Raw genomic sequence first — 12,598 nt, 5'->3', positions numbered from 1 at the left:
CACACCTCTGTAACACGTGTGCACACTCAGCACACACACGTGCACAGCTATGGACACACACAGACGTGCATACTCCTGTACACACACATGCACATCCCTGTGCGTGCACACATGTGCATACACGTGCACACTCATACACACGCATACCGCAGGAACACACACGTACGCACGCGTGGGTACACACAGCAGCTGCACCTGACCAGTTCTCCTTATCCTCAGTAACTTTAACGGATACAAATCTCCCCGAAAACAATCACAAAAATTCAAAGACAACCGACACCAGGCTGGAGGCCCGTGTTGCCCGGGACAGAGCATGTGACTCACAGCTAGTTCTGCGGTGCCTCAGTTGGGGAGTCAGGCCTCACCGTGTGCTGGGTTACAAACCACGCTTCCTCCTATTCCCGTGACACATTTTATTTTCTGTCAGCTTAAGCATTTGCTCGCACACATACGTGGGAAACTGAGGCACGGGGTCGGGGACTGTCACGTGACCTCCCGCATGCAGCACCTGCTGGGCGTGGAGCTCTGCCCACAGACCCGCGCCCCGGGTCCGGGTGGCACTGGGACTCCGTGTGAGCCACGCAGTGCCCTTGGGTTGCCCCGCACGCCTCGACCGAGCCGGGGGCTCCGGAGGGCTGGGGAATCCACGTGCCGTGTCTGAGCCAGGATCTCGGGGCCGATGAGCCCTGGAGCCGACGGACGGACTTGCACATCCGGCGTGGTCTCATCCTGGAGACGCGTGAAAGGGCAGGGCTGTGGATTATGAATCGTTCCGTCGCAGCAGCGATAATAAGGGTGCCCGGCGTTCACGTCCGGCGGGCTGCCCGTGCCCCGGAGCTGTGCCCGGGGGACCGCGCCCGCTCTGTGGCCCGACACCCCGTGTCTGTTCCCGAGGGACGTGTGTCTGTAGCCTCTGTCCTCTCTGATCCTCCCGGGGCCGTGGGCCTGCCCTCTGGGGCTCGCCATGTCCCACACGAGCCGCGCTCGCTGTCTCTTCACTCGCTAGGTGTGGGCGCCGTCCCCGGCCGGCCGTGGTGAGGGATGGAGACGTGGCTCCCCCCACGGCCCTCCCCCGCTCATGGGCCTGTGGTGACGGTGACCCGGAGCCTGGCACGGCCCTCTGGCTCCCGGCGCTGCCTGGCACACGGGAACCGTTCCCTGACCCTCGTGCCTCTGTGGGACCCTCCCTTGGGCCACGTGCTGGCAGCCGCCGGGAAGCCGCGGGTGGGAGGGCTTCCGACCTGGAAACCCACAACTTCGGTTCTGGCGAATTTTCCCGGGATTGCTGGCTGGTGCCACCTGCGTTCCATGGTCCTCGCTCTCCGCTCCGGACTCCCGTTGGCCGAGCCCCGGCCCCTCCGCCGGCCCCGCGCTTCCCCACGCTTCCCTCCCTGTGTCTGGCCTTGCTGCGGAGCTGTACTTTCTGGCGGCTTCCCCAAACATCGCAGCCCACGGGCCCTTCCTCGGTTCCGGGCCTGCTCGTGTGTCGTCAGTGCCGTGTGACCGAGTGCGCCCGCGTCCTGCCCGCGGTGCCTCTCGGAGGACAGGAAACGGGGCCTCGTGTGCAGGCTGTGCATACCGGGGGCCCCCTGGCCCGGAGACCAGGTTTCAGTCTCTCTGGAGAACAACCCGGGTCCACCCGGGGAAGGGGGAGGCGGCCCCCCGCGTGGATGTGGGGAGAAGATTCTCGAGCCGGGTGGCGCCCACGGGGCCGGAGCTCCCGGCTCCCGGGCTCTGGATCAGGCCCGCCTTGGCTTCCCTCTCCGCCGACTCAAGTCCCCCCGCGCTCTGGTCTGTCTGCTTTTCGTTCTGCTGCCTGCTCTGGTTTGTTTTACAGAACGTTTGTGCTGATTTCTACAAAAGTAGGTGTGCTTTCCCACTGCACCTCCCGCTGGCTGGGTTAGTGCCAGCGACACCGGTTCTCATTCTTTACGACACCCCGGACCAGGTATGTGATGAAAACAAAACGTCCGTCTGCCACACTCTTTGTTGTTTCAGCCACCCGTGGAGTGGGGGCGGGTCCCCAGCACTCCCTGGGGCTCGGGAGAAAGTGCACACGTGTGCCCTGCTTGTGTCTGGGTGCTCCCAGCGTGGAGAACGCGGCAAACGCCTCCCGCCGGTTTCCGCCGGACGATGGGACCTCAGGCCGCGTGGATCTGTCCTTCGTGTTTTCACGTGTGTCCCAGGCAGCTTCTGCTCTGGGACCGTGCGGGCGTGGCCGGCCTGTTCCTGCCTCTCTTCAGAAGCGGGCGGGCCGTCTGAGGTCTGGGCTCGGTAAGCGGGAGACAGAGGCGGGAGAAGACACTTGCATTTCCAGATGTCACCACCAAGCTGACCTCCTGCAGCCAAACAGCTGTGGGCTCCTTGCAGGCTGGGGCCCTGAGGTGCGACGGCCTGAGCACGGCCTGGTACTCTGGACAGCTCGCGGGAGACCCGCTGCCCCTGGTGACCCCGGCGTAGCTGCGTCTACCCCTCCTCGGGCTCTGTGCGTCCCTCCGGCACCCCCCTGTCGGACATTGTCCCGGTGCCCGGCTCCTCCGCCCTCGCCAGTGGGTCCCTTGTCCTCCAGGCCAGGGCACGTCAAGCAGAAGAGAGGGGGGCATCTGCATCTAGAGGTCCGGCCCAAGACTGACACCCGCTTATTTGGGCGTTGGGGGTGAGCGTCTCAACTGGATGGTCACTGCACTCGTTCCTTGGAAATCGACCGTCTCCTGGTTGCCGGTGTCGCCTCTGCACGTCCAGATGGCCGTCGCTGGACCCAATGAGCCCGTCAGGCTGGCTTCGTGTCCGGCAGGATGTCCCCGAGTGGACATCCAGCTGGCATCTGCCTGTTAGGAGCCCTTAAACACAGGCTTCTCCCAAATGCAGATTCCAAATGTGGGTGGAAAGCTCCAGTGACTTCCTGACGGCGGTGGCCACGAGCGTGATGTGGGTATACTTAGCACCGGGTGACAGCTCCCTCCCCGGGAAGACAGCCGTGGGCGCTAATAGGTGCCAGCTGTTGGTCTGAACGTCTGTTGTGTTGATACGTTTCAGAGACCATGCTTACATCCTGTGAATAACAAAACACGAGTAGAAACGCCCCTTGCTTCTAAAGAACTTTACAGACCCCCCTCCGCTGGACCCTGCCTAAGAGGCTTTGTCCACCTGAGGAGGACTTCAGGGGGGTGGGAAGGACCAGACTTTACAGAGGCCAGTTGGTTAATCAGTTTAAATCAGGTGTGATTCCAGAAGGGGCTAGTGATGGAGCTTATCGAGTAAAACGCATAAAATTACGAGGGGAAGACAAAAACTCCCCGCCAGAGACAGCAGGAGGTGGAACCCACGTCCAAGGGGAAACACAGAGCAGATCTGTGGCCCCCAGGACATATGCGTGGACTGAGACTCGGGGGAGAAGGCCGGCAGCCCGTCATCGTGCCCGAGAGGGAGCCCCTCCTGGGGCCCAGGCTTCACCCTGACCGACTGTGGGGCCGGGGCTGCGGGACGCAGAGCCCCCCAGAAAGCGCTGTCTTGGGGAGAAGGCCAGGGGGTGCATGTCTGCTCTGCTCTCCGGAGCAGGGGGCGTGGACGGGGGGGGGGGCCCTGACGTACCTTCCTAGGCGGCCGGGGCCCCAGCAGGGATTTGTGTCGATTTTCTCCGCGTTTTGTAACGGGACGCTGCCACGTGCACCTGCGGACGTGGCCGCAAACAGCTCGGGCTCAGTCTTGGCCCCGGGTAAGAAACCTCAGGAGGAGCCTGGTGCTGCAGTCAGGAGCAAAGCGGCCCCACCGGTCACCGTGCCGGGGGCAGGGCTCGAGTCGGTGTGGAGTTTATTTCGGCAAACGCTACCTTCTGTGTTAATTTTCCGAATCGTCTCTGTGCCACTTCCTGAAGAACTCATTGTCCCGCTGTCACCTGTGTGACGTCTACACATGTTCGGGTCTGACACAGGGCCGTCCCGCCCCTTCTGCCCGCCTGCCCCCCGGCTCGTCCCTCACCGTTTCGACGTTCTGAACCTTTCAATGTACTGGCAGCACAAGTCCTTCCTATGATGGAAGTTTTTTGTTTGGTTTTGCCTTTCTTGTACTTTTCCAAGAAGAAAAGCTCGGAGGCGCGGGAAGGAACCCCGTCTTGTCTCGCTCACCGTCTCCTGGCTGTGAGTGTGTGGCACCTGTGAGCGTGGCCGAAACATGACTGGAAATGGCTCGTCAGCAGCACCCAGGCCCCGAGTCAATGGGCGGGAGGGTCTCGGTGGGGGCCTTCCCTGTCCAGACACCCGGCCTCGTGTCCCTGCACCTGCGAGGGTTTCCACAAGAATACGGAAGGGGAGACTTCTGGTTTTTCTCTGAAAGGGGAAGCTTGGATCAATCCTGAGTATTTTCGGTCCGTTTATTGTTTCTGCTTTCTCCAGAAATAGCTCTCCGCTGGTGAGACATGTCAGTGTCACAGACTGCACACTCACCCAGGGCAGCCCCTCGTGGCCCAGACGCCTTCCCTCGGGTTCTACATTTTTAATCAAAGGCTCCTTCACAAGGAAATGAATGAGGAATTTACAAAGCTGGTTGCTGGCCCCGGGGACCGTAGCTGGGACACCTGTTTGCTCTCAAAACCAGAACGTTGTTGTTATTTTCAGTATTGTCTTTAATGCAGAAGCTTAGGTTCAGACAGGAGTCTCAGGACGTGGCTTTTCCCCGGTGGGCGCTCAGTCCCGAGTGCCGTGGGCGGTGGTTTACAAGCCGTAAGTTAGCAAATCTTTACGAGACATCGTGGAAGAAATTCCCTCGCATAGTGCCATTCAGGGCTCATTTGGCCTATGTAGGATTTTCAAGGCCGTACGAAATTCATTCTAGCTTTCAACTTCTACCCAGCTGTATCATGAGGTCGATTCCAACACACTCATAATAATCTAATCAGGAGATCTGTTGGCTCCTAAAGCTGATAGGTCCAGAGGACCTTCAGGGATGGTTTGATCCAACAGCTCAGTGGTGACTTCAGACAATTGTAAATATCTCTGTTCTACCTCATCCTGAGGCTGGTTCCACCTGCCATCGTGAGGCGCTTTCTGGCAGGAATGGTGCGTGAGAGTGAGGGTCTTCCTATGCCCATATCGGACCGGTGCCCCACAGGACGAACTTCAGGCCGCCTCACCCGGGGACAGTGCTGTGCTGGACGGCACCCTTGAGGCTGGGGCAGTTTGGTCTTCCCACATGTCACGGGTCACAGGCACCAGCGTCTCCTGTGAACACAGGATCTGGGCAGGTCCCCTCTCGTCCTTGACACACTGTTCTCACGCTCCCAGCCTCAGACAGGGGTCTCGCCCTCAGAGCCGATAAAATCTGAGAAAGACACAGGGCAGGGGCATAGGAAACCCCTTCCTCTTCTGTGTACAGGTGATTGTAGAAAATTCTGGAGAATTCTAGAAAGCAAGGCCTTCCCGTTTCCAGTGCTTGGTTTATTAGTACTTGGATTTAGGACATGGTTTTGACTCCTGCTTTGGCAAGGTGGATTTCTCCCGCAGCCCCATCAGGAGGGCGTCACTAAGAGGTCCCCCAAGAGGGTGTGCGACTCAATCCATCCATGTGAACAGCGGCTTATATTTGGACGTGGTTCCCTTACTCGAAGAAGGACGGATAGGACAGCAGCACCATCTGCCATTGTGACGCTGACTCTCCCCCTCCCCCCTCCTCCCTCCCTGACGAGTGCCCAGATGGACCGGTTGGGGCACAGGCAGAGTTGGGGTGTCAGGGGGCTCCCGGAACAGGGCCTCCACTTTGAGTCACTTGGAGGCACTGACCCGGGAGACCCTTGGGGGACAACACAGCTTCTTGCTGGGACCATGGTGCCCACTCCAGGGTGGTCCTGCCCCCGGGGCACGAGGCAGAGTGGGGTCAGAGCGGCTGGGTGGGCAGGGGGGACGTGCAGGAAGGGGGGTGGGTGTGGAGAAAGCGGCATCAGCCGCGTGGGGGTCCCACCCCGCCGCAGGTGCAAGGTCAGCACAGGTGCGGGGGCAGGTGGCCTCTGTGTGGCCTCCCCTTCCCTCCAAACCCAGGCTGGGACCCGCTCAGACCACACCTGCTGCCCACGGCCCCTGCCAGCGTCTCGCCCTCTGCAGAGAGCCGGACGCCCACCCACTTCTGCCCAAGGTGCTGGAGGCCGCACCCCTCGACACCCCAGCCCATCAGCACCGCGTTTGCTGCCCCCTTGCTGTGGCCGGGGCTGGAAGCGTTCCGTGTCTGATGCACACGTCTGCTTGGACGCGTCCTCTCTGTGGTTCCCCGCGGCTCCCCCGGGGAGCACGAGGCGGTGAGGGTGCCCCGGGGGCGGAGGGCCCTGGGCCGAGGCCTGGGAGAGGGGGCAACGGGGTCCCCGCGAGGCTCCCGCCCGGTGGCTCACTTGGCTCCCTGGCCCCAGGCCGCGGGGACCCACAGCCGGCACCTTCAGCTTTCGTTGCGTGTTTTATCTCTGCCGCCGCTTGGGACTGTGCGGATGCTGTTTTCACGCTCAGCACCTGGTCCATTGGTACTTGGATTTAGGAAAGGATATGTGGCTCGTGAGCCCTTTCCAGGAGCCAGAGAGCACGCGGAGGCCCCAGCGAAGGCACCCCACCCGTGCCTTTGCCCCCAGCTCCGCGGCGTGGGGGTGTCGGTCAGCTTCGCACGCTCTTGCCCAGAGACGTGCGAGCCCATTTCGTGTCTGCGGAGGCTCAGTGCACGGACCGAGGAGGGTCCCTCGTTAATTAATGTGTAAGCAACACGGGACACAAGTTCATTTTACATTTGTGCCAGGGTCATAATTTTACCTCTAAAAAATCTATCCTTTAACAAAACTCAGAAACATTTTGGGTGTTAAGGTACAAACGTTTGCAGGGTCCCTTGCGAACTCCGTCAGGCTGTGCACTTTGCATGTGTCCGTCTTTCTGTACGCACAGAATTTTCCATATGCTGCTGGGTGCACCCCCACCATGGAGTCAGTATTCGGGGCCTTCAACACCCTGGCTCGCCCAACCCTCTCCTGATCCTGGGGCGCCTCCTCCAAACTCAGGGGCAGAGCAGCCCCCCCCCAACTTGTTCCCCATCACAAACCCTGACCCCCCCAGCTTGCCCACCTTGCACTCACCTGTGCCCCCAGGATCTGGGACCCGGTCCCAGTAAAGATGACCAGGACCGTAACCCTCCTTTGCCTAGACCGGCCGTCCCGTGACGCTCTGGTCACCGATGGTGGCACACCCGTGGGAGGGAGCCACCACGCACACGCACAAAGTGCTGCCCGGCCGGTGACGTGCGCGGAGGCGTGAACGTCCTCACACAGCAGAGCTGAGAACTGGGTCTGATAAAGAGAAAGACCCTGGATGGGGCTGGAAGTGTCTAACTTCGTCCCATGCATTATCCCCAAGGCTTTTCGCCTTCTTTCTCTTGGAAGTGTTGGAGTCCTCAGCACAGCCAAGTAATCGGGCATGAGAGATAATCACGTGTTCACTCTGTAAAATATAATGATGGGTCTCGACGTTGGAAAGTTACCTTAGGTTCAGTCTATATGTAGTTTTTATTTTAAAAGTATCGGTGACAAGATACAAGCCATTTTCACGGCTTCGAATAAAATCTCTATTATGTGAGTTACACGCCAGACATCTCAGAAGCTAGAGATTTAGTTGAGGGATTTTGAAACATAATTTTGTACGAGTAACCTGCCTTGCCCGGTTTAGACAGAATGTATCAATACATTATCTAAAAGCCTCAGTTGAGAAATATTTCCACATTTCTCTGCTCTTGGTGGAGGTATAATTTGCCCTGAATTGTCGTACGGGGCTCCAGATTTCACAAGAGCCCTGCCCACGCACACGCACGTGCACATCCACACCCACACCCACGTGACCTGTGCGCACTCACGTTCACACACACACATGCCCCACTCAGGGGAGGTGGCCTCTGCCATCGGGAGCACGAGGAAGGCCGTGAGGGGCCAGCCAGCTTGGGGCTTGGTGACCCTCCCTGACCTTCCTCTGGCCACCAGCTATGATGGGTACCAGAGGCCAGCGGGGGAGGGGGAGGGGGAGGGGGGCTCGCCGTGGGGCAGTAGGTGATGGGGCCAGACGAGAGCAGCTGTGCAGTGGAGGGCTGGTCCCTGAGCTCCAGCCCTGGAGCTGTAAGGTGACGCTGTCTCCAGCCACGGGACCGTGTGTGTCATTTCTCTGCGGCCTCACAGCCAACACCCCCAGGCGGCTCCCCCGCACCGTGTAGAAAAGCGGTAGACAGAGGGGGTGAATTCCTGGTCCCCCTGAACCTCTGGCTGCACCGGGTCCCCAACACAGGCCTGTGCAATCTGGCAGAAGCCATCGTCTCAGAGTGCTCCCGGGAGCACAGGGCTGCGAGGCCAGCCTGGCCCAGGGGTCATCTTCCCAGCTCCTTCCTGCCTCCCACGCTGACCGCTTCCAGATGCCGCAGACTCAGGACGTGCCCCCGAGGTACCGGCCAGCTGCACACCGGGCGGGGCCCTCCCTGACCCCTGGCCCCGGCTCCCTGGCCAGGGGTGTGCCGGGGAATGCCAAGCGGGAGCATTTGCGGTGTTTTCCCTTAGTGCGTGTGGACCCGGCTGCTTCACACGGTGAGGGCCGAGGCAGAGGGCAAGTCTCTGCCGGCGAGTGGAGGGATCGTCCTCGGCCACCGGCCACCGGGAAGGGCTTGGGGCGACGGCGCCTGGCCGGCAGGGACCGTGAGAGCCCAGCCCCCACCCGCGCTCCCAATCCCAGCTTCTGTCTGCAAAGCAAAGAGTTAGAACCGAGGATCCTAGCACCCAATCCTGTCTCCGTATTTCCTTCACAGAAGCTCCTCCTTCGCTCATTGGCTGTTTGTTCTCAGTAAGTCGAAGAAGCGGGGGTTTCAGCGTGTTCCCAGCGTCGTGCAAACGTCGCCACGGTCAGGTTAGGACGTCTTCGTCGGCCGTCCGCACCCTCGGCTGCCGCCCCCCGACCGGATTCACCTGGGTCCGGGTTTTGCATGAACGGGGTCGAGGGCACACGGGCCGTTGGGACTGTTTCTCACGCGGCTGGCGGCTGTTGTCTTCAGCTGGGAATCCCTTCTCGTGGTGCAAAGTACCGCTCTCTACAGACTGGCTTAGGTCGCAGACGGTTTTTTAAAAATCTTCCTGCAATGTTCTTAAATTGCCGAAAGAACCCGAGTTTGAAGGTCTTCTCGGGGGAGCTGCACACGTGGCCACCAGTCAGAAGCGCTGCTGCTCGGAGGAGGCTGAGCCCCGCCCGGAGGCCAGCTGACCGTGAAGCATCGGGGATGACGGCCTCCGTCAGGCTGGGGGAGGAGGCGCGCCAGGGGCCGAGCGCCCGCGGGCCCGTCTGGTGGAAGCAAACGTTTGGTGGAACGTTCCAGGCCGCTCTTCAGAAGGGGCCGCAGTGACCCAGGCACGGGGAGGGGAGGGGGGGGGGCACACGCCCTTCCCCCCTCAGCCTGTGGCTCCCGACGGGGCGCGTGGCCTGCAGCCTGGTCCCAGCAGGCCTGGCGTGTGGCCGGAGAGAGGGGGCTCCCAGGGCCCACCCCCCTCCTCTGCCGGTCCCGCAGCTGCTGCCCCTGCACAGCCTGCTCCCGCCTCCCCCCCCCCCCCACCAGTGACCCCTGGGCTTCTGTGTCTTCTCGCCTGCCCTCTGTGTGGCCCCGCTGCCCGCCCATCCTCCCGCCCTGCTTCTCCAGTTGTGGGCCCAGTGATGACGGGCGTGAAGATTATGTCACAGTGGAGAGGACGCCGTGACGATGACAGTGATGCTACAATGATGACGGCGATGATGTCATCATGGCAGTGACGCCATGGCAATGGTGTCATGATGTCATCGCGACAGTGAGGATGACGATGGTGACGGTGGTGACCAGGATGGCGCCTGGCTCCTACCGCGTGCCGGGCATCACTCTACCCACGTGGCAGGTGTTAACGCGCGTAACCCTCTCAACCCCTTTCACAGATGCGGAAACTGAGTCCCGGAGGGCTCTCTGCTGTGTCCGGCTCTGGGCACCCTCCGTTCCTCTGGCCTGGAACGCGGCACCACCCTTAACCCTCTGTCTGCTGGTTGGAGACTTGTCATTCAAGCCCGAGCCAGAGGGTCAGGTCCGCCCTGGTGATTTTCCAGAATTCACTCTGCACCTACCCCCCGTTCCTTCTTTGGGTGCCGCGGGCAGGCTCTCCCCGGAGTCCTGAAGTGACGGCCTTTGTCCAGGCCCGGGGCAGGTGGTCACAAACGCTGCGTGCCTGGTCACGCAGGTCCCACCCTGGGACAGCTGGGGAAGAGCCTGAGCCGCGTCTGTGTGCAGTTTGGCAGACGGACCACTGGAAACCGTCTTTCACATCCTCGTCCTTTACTAACAAAGCCCGTGGGGGCTCTGTGTCCACTGGCCATTCTGACTGTAGGCAACATGGCACCGTGCCTCTTTGCGGGTGCGGCTGTGCAGTTGTCCCACTAAGGACACAGAGCCCAAAGCAAGCGCGCCTGCAGACCTCGGCTCAGGGGAGCCCCTCGCGCGTGGCGCCGACTACTGACTCCGCCAGCCTCTGCCTCGGCCTCTGCCTCCGCCGTGCCCGCCCGCCTGGTCCTGCCTCCTTCTCGCCCAGGCCCAGGCCCTGAAGAGCGTTGTGCCCTGGTCGCACTGGCTTTCTGGCCCTTCTCTTTTCTGGGTTGCCGAATTTGAGACCCTGGAGCGAGTTCCCGGAAGCAAAGGACTCTCAGTAAATTATGGGGAAAGGGTGTTTCTTGAAACCAAAGCCAAAGGTCAAATTGACGTGGGAACAGAGCACAACCTGCTCTAGGCCACCTGAGCCCTGAGGTGTGTGTGTGCAGGGTGAGTGTGGAGTGTGCCATATGTTGGTGCAAATTCAGTCATGTCAGGCTGGGAAAAATATCTGTAGAACACACACAGTCGGAGCCCCATGAAGGCGGCATCTCATATTCGTTGTACTTACGTCAGCGTTCCGGATCATACATCAGTGTTCCGGATCGCATGTTAGTGTTCCAGATTGTACGTTAGTGTTCTGGATCATATTATGTTGTTTCTTGGCTTATAAACACCAATGTAGAAATTAAGCATATTTGCCCTTTCTATGAAAATTGTGCCTAGGGGCGCCTGGGTGGCTTGGTCGGTTAAGCGTCCGACTTCGGCTCAGGTCATGATCTCACATTCCGTGAGTTCGAGCCCCACGTCGGGCTCTGTGCTGACAGCTCAGAGCCTGGAGCCTGTTTCAGATTCTGTGTCTCCCTCTCTCTTTGCCCCTCCCCTGTTCATGCTCTGTCTCTCTCTGTCTCAAAAATAAATAAACGTTAAAAAAAAAATTAAAAAAAAAAAAGAAAATTGTGGTCATCAACTTTTGCTCAAAATAAATAATAAATAATAATGTTCCTTAATTTATATGGCAGAGGTGTCTTTAAAAAGCAGATTAGAAACAGAATTTTGCTAGATCAAGTCTTGTTAACTATAGTCTGACTACACTAGAGAATCTCTAAGAAGAAGGGGTGAACGTCTTAGTAAAATAAAATCCTGCCATAATGAAATTCTCTAATTTCTCTGTACTATTCACTTAGATTTGGTATATGAGACTTCCTTAAACTAAGTCTCCCAAAGCAATGAAACCCAAGTTTAGCTAACAATTAGTGTCACCACATGGGCATTTATCCTCCGAAGGCAATAGATCAGTACCCACCGTCGGGTGTGTGTTAGAGACTAATAGTGGGTATCTCATAACTTTTACTATTCCTGCCTATTTATGATTTTAGTAAAAATTGCAGGTTGTCTTGGGACTCTTCATTTGTATTATATTCTACCGCTAGAGGAAATTGCATCTACAAAAGTCAACTTAAAATTATTTTCCAGGGTTGTGGAAAAATATTCTGACATATCACCAGATTACTTGTATTCCAGACAATTCTTGTCAGCTGCAGTGTCATCAAAAAATCTTGCTGGTGGCTGGAGCGGAGAGCACGGGTCTCTGTCCTGCTGACTGTATCCATCCGAATAAGATTTTCCACGTTACGCAGACGCAGTACCGACGGCCGTCACTGCCACCGCGATGTCTCCATTACGCAGGTGTCGGGGGCATGGAGTGGATCTCGTATTTTCTCTCTGCGCCCCACCCCGCCCGGCCTGGGTGACACGGAGCCCTTCTAACCACTACCCCAAACCAGGCCACCCTTTTGAAGAGCACTTCTGGCCCCTGTGTTTGGTGGCAGGATGGCGGGGCGGCACCTGGGCGCTGAATCACACCCGGGGCTCTGGAGGTCAGCTGGTAACTTTGCTTCCAGACGGGGTCTGCACCTGTGGTCCCGAAGCCTCACTTTCTTGTACCCATGGTTCCCGTGGCCCCATCTCGGTGGCCCTGCTGAGACTTTGCCCCGAGAGGAGGGAGATGGTGAGCAAGACTGGCTTTTGTTGGCAGAAGGACTCAACAGTGAATTATTTTGATCTGTTTGGGAAATTATTCCTCTCTCGGTGAGACCTATCATGACGGCTCCTTTACCATCAAAATTTAATGCACGTGTACCAGCCCAACCTTCACATTGGTCTCTAAAACTACCACTTTAGCCTTGGCCTTATTACTTTGCAAAGGGACCCCACTTTGTCCAGTCATTCA

At 58.8% G+C, this 12,598-nt stretch overlaps 1 long non-coding RNA gene across 1 annotated transcript; it reads right to left on the bottom strand.

Moving 5' to 3' along the window:
• Window positions 1-398: 398 nt before the first annotated feature.
• On the bottom strand, window positions 399-8,260 carry LOC123587926. The gene is made up of 2 exons (XR_006707612.1): window positions 7,097-8,260; window positions 399-3,052 (listed from the first exon to the last, which is right to left on the bottom strand). It is a non-coding gene; the product is annotated as an uncharacterized LOC123587926 (long non-coding RNA).
• Between the last annotated feature and the right edge of the window lie 4,338 nt (window positions 8,261-12,598).

This window comes from Leopardus geoffroyi, chromosome D3 (assembly GCF_018350155.1).
Source record: "Leopardus geoffroyi isolate Oge1 chromosome D3, O.geoffroyi_Oge1_pat1.0, whole genome shotgun sequence".
NCBI classification, from domain to species: domain Eukaryota; kingdom Metazoa; phylum Chordata; class Mammalia; order Carnivora; family Felidae; genus Leopardus; species Leopardus geoffroyi.
This window is presented reverse-complemented; position numbering and strand designations above follow the sequence as displayed.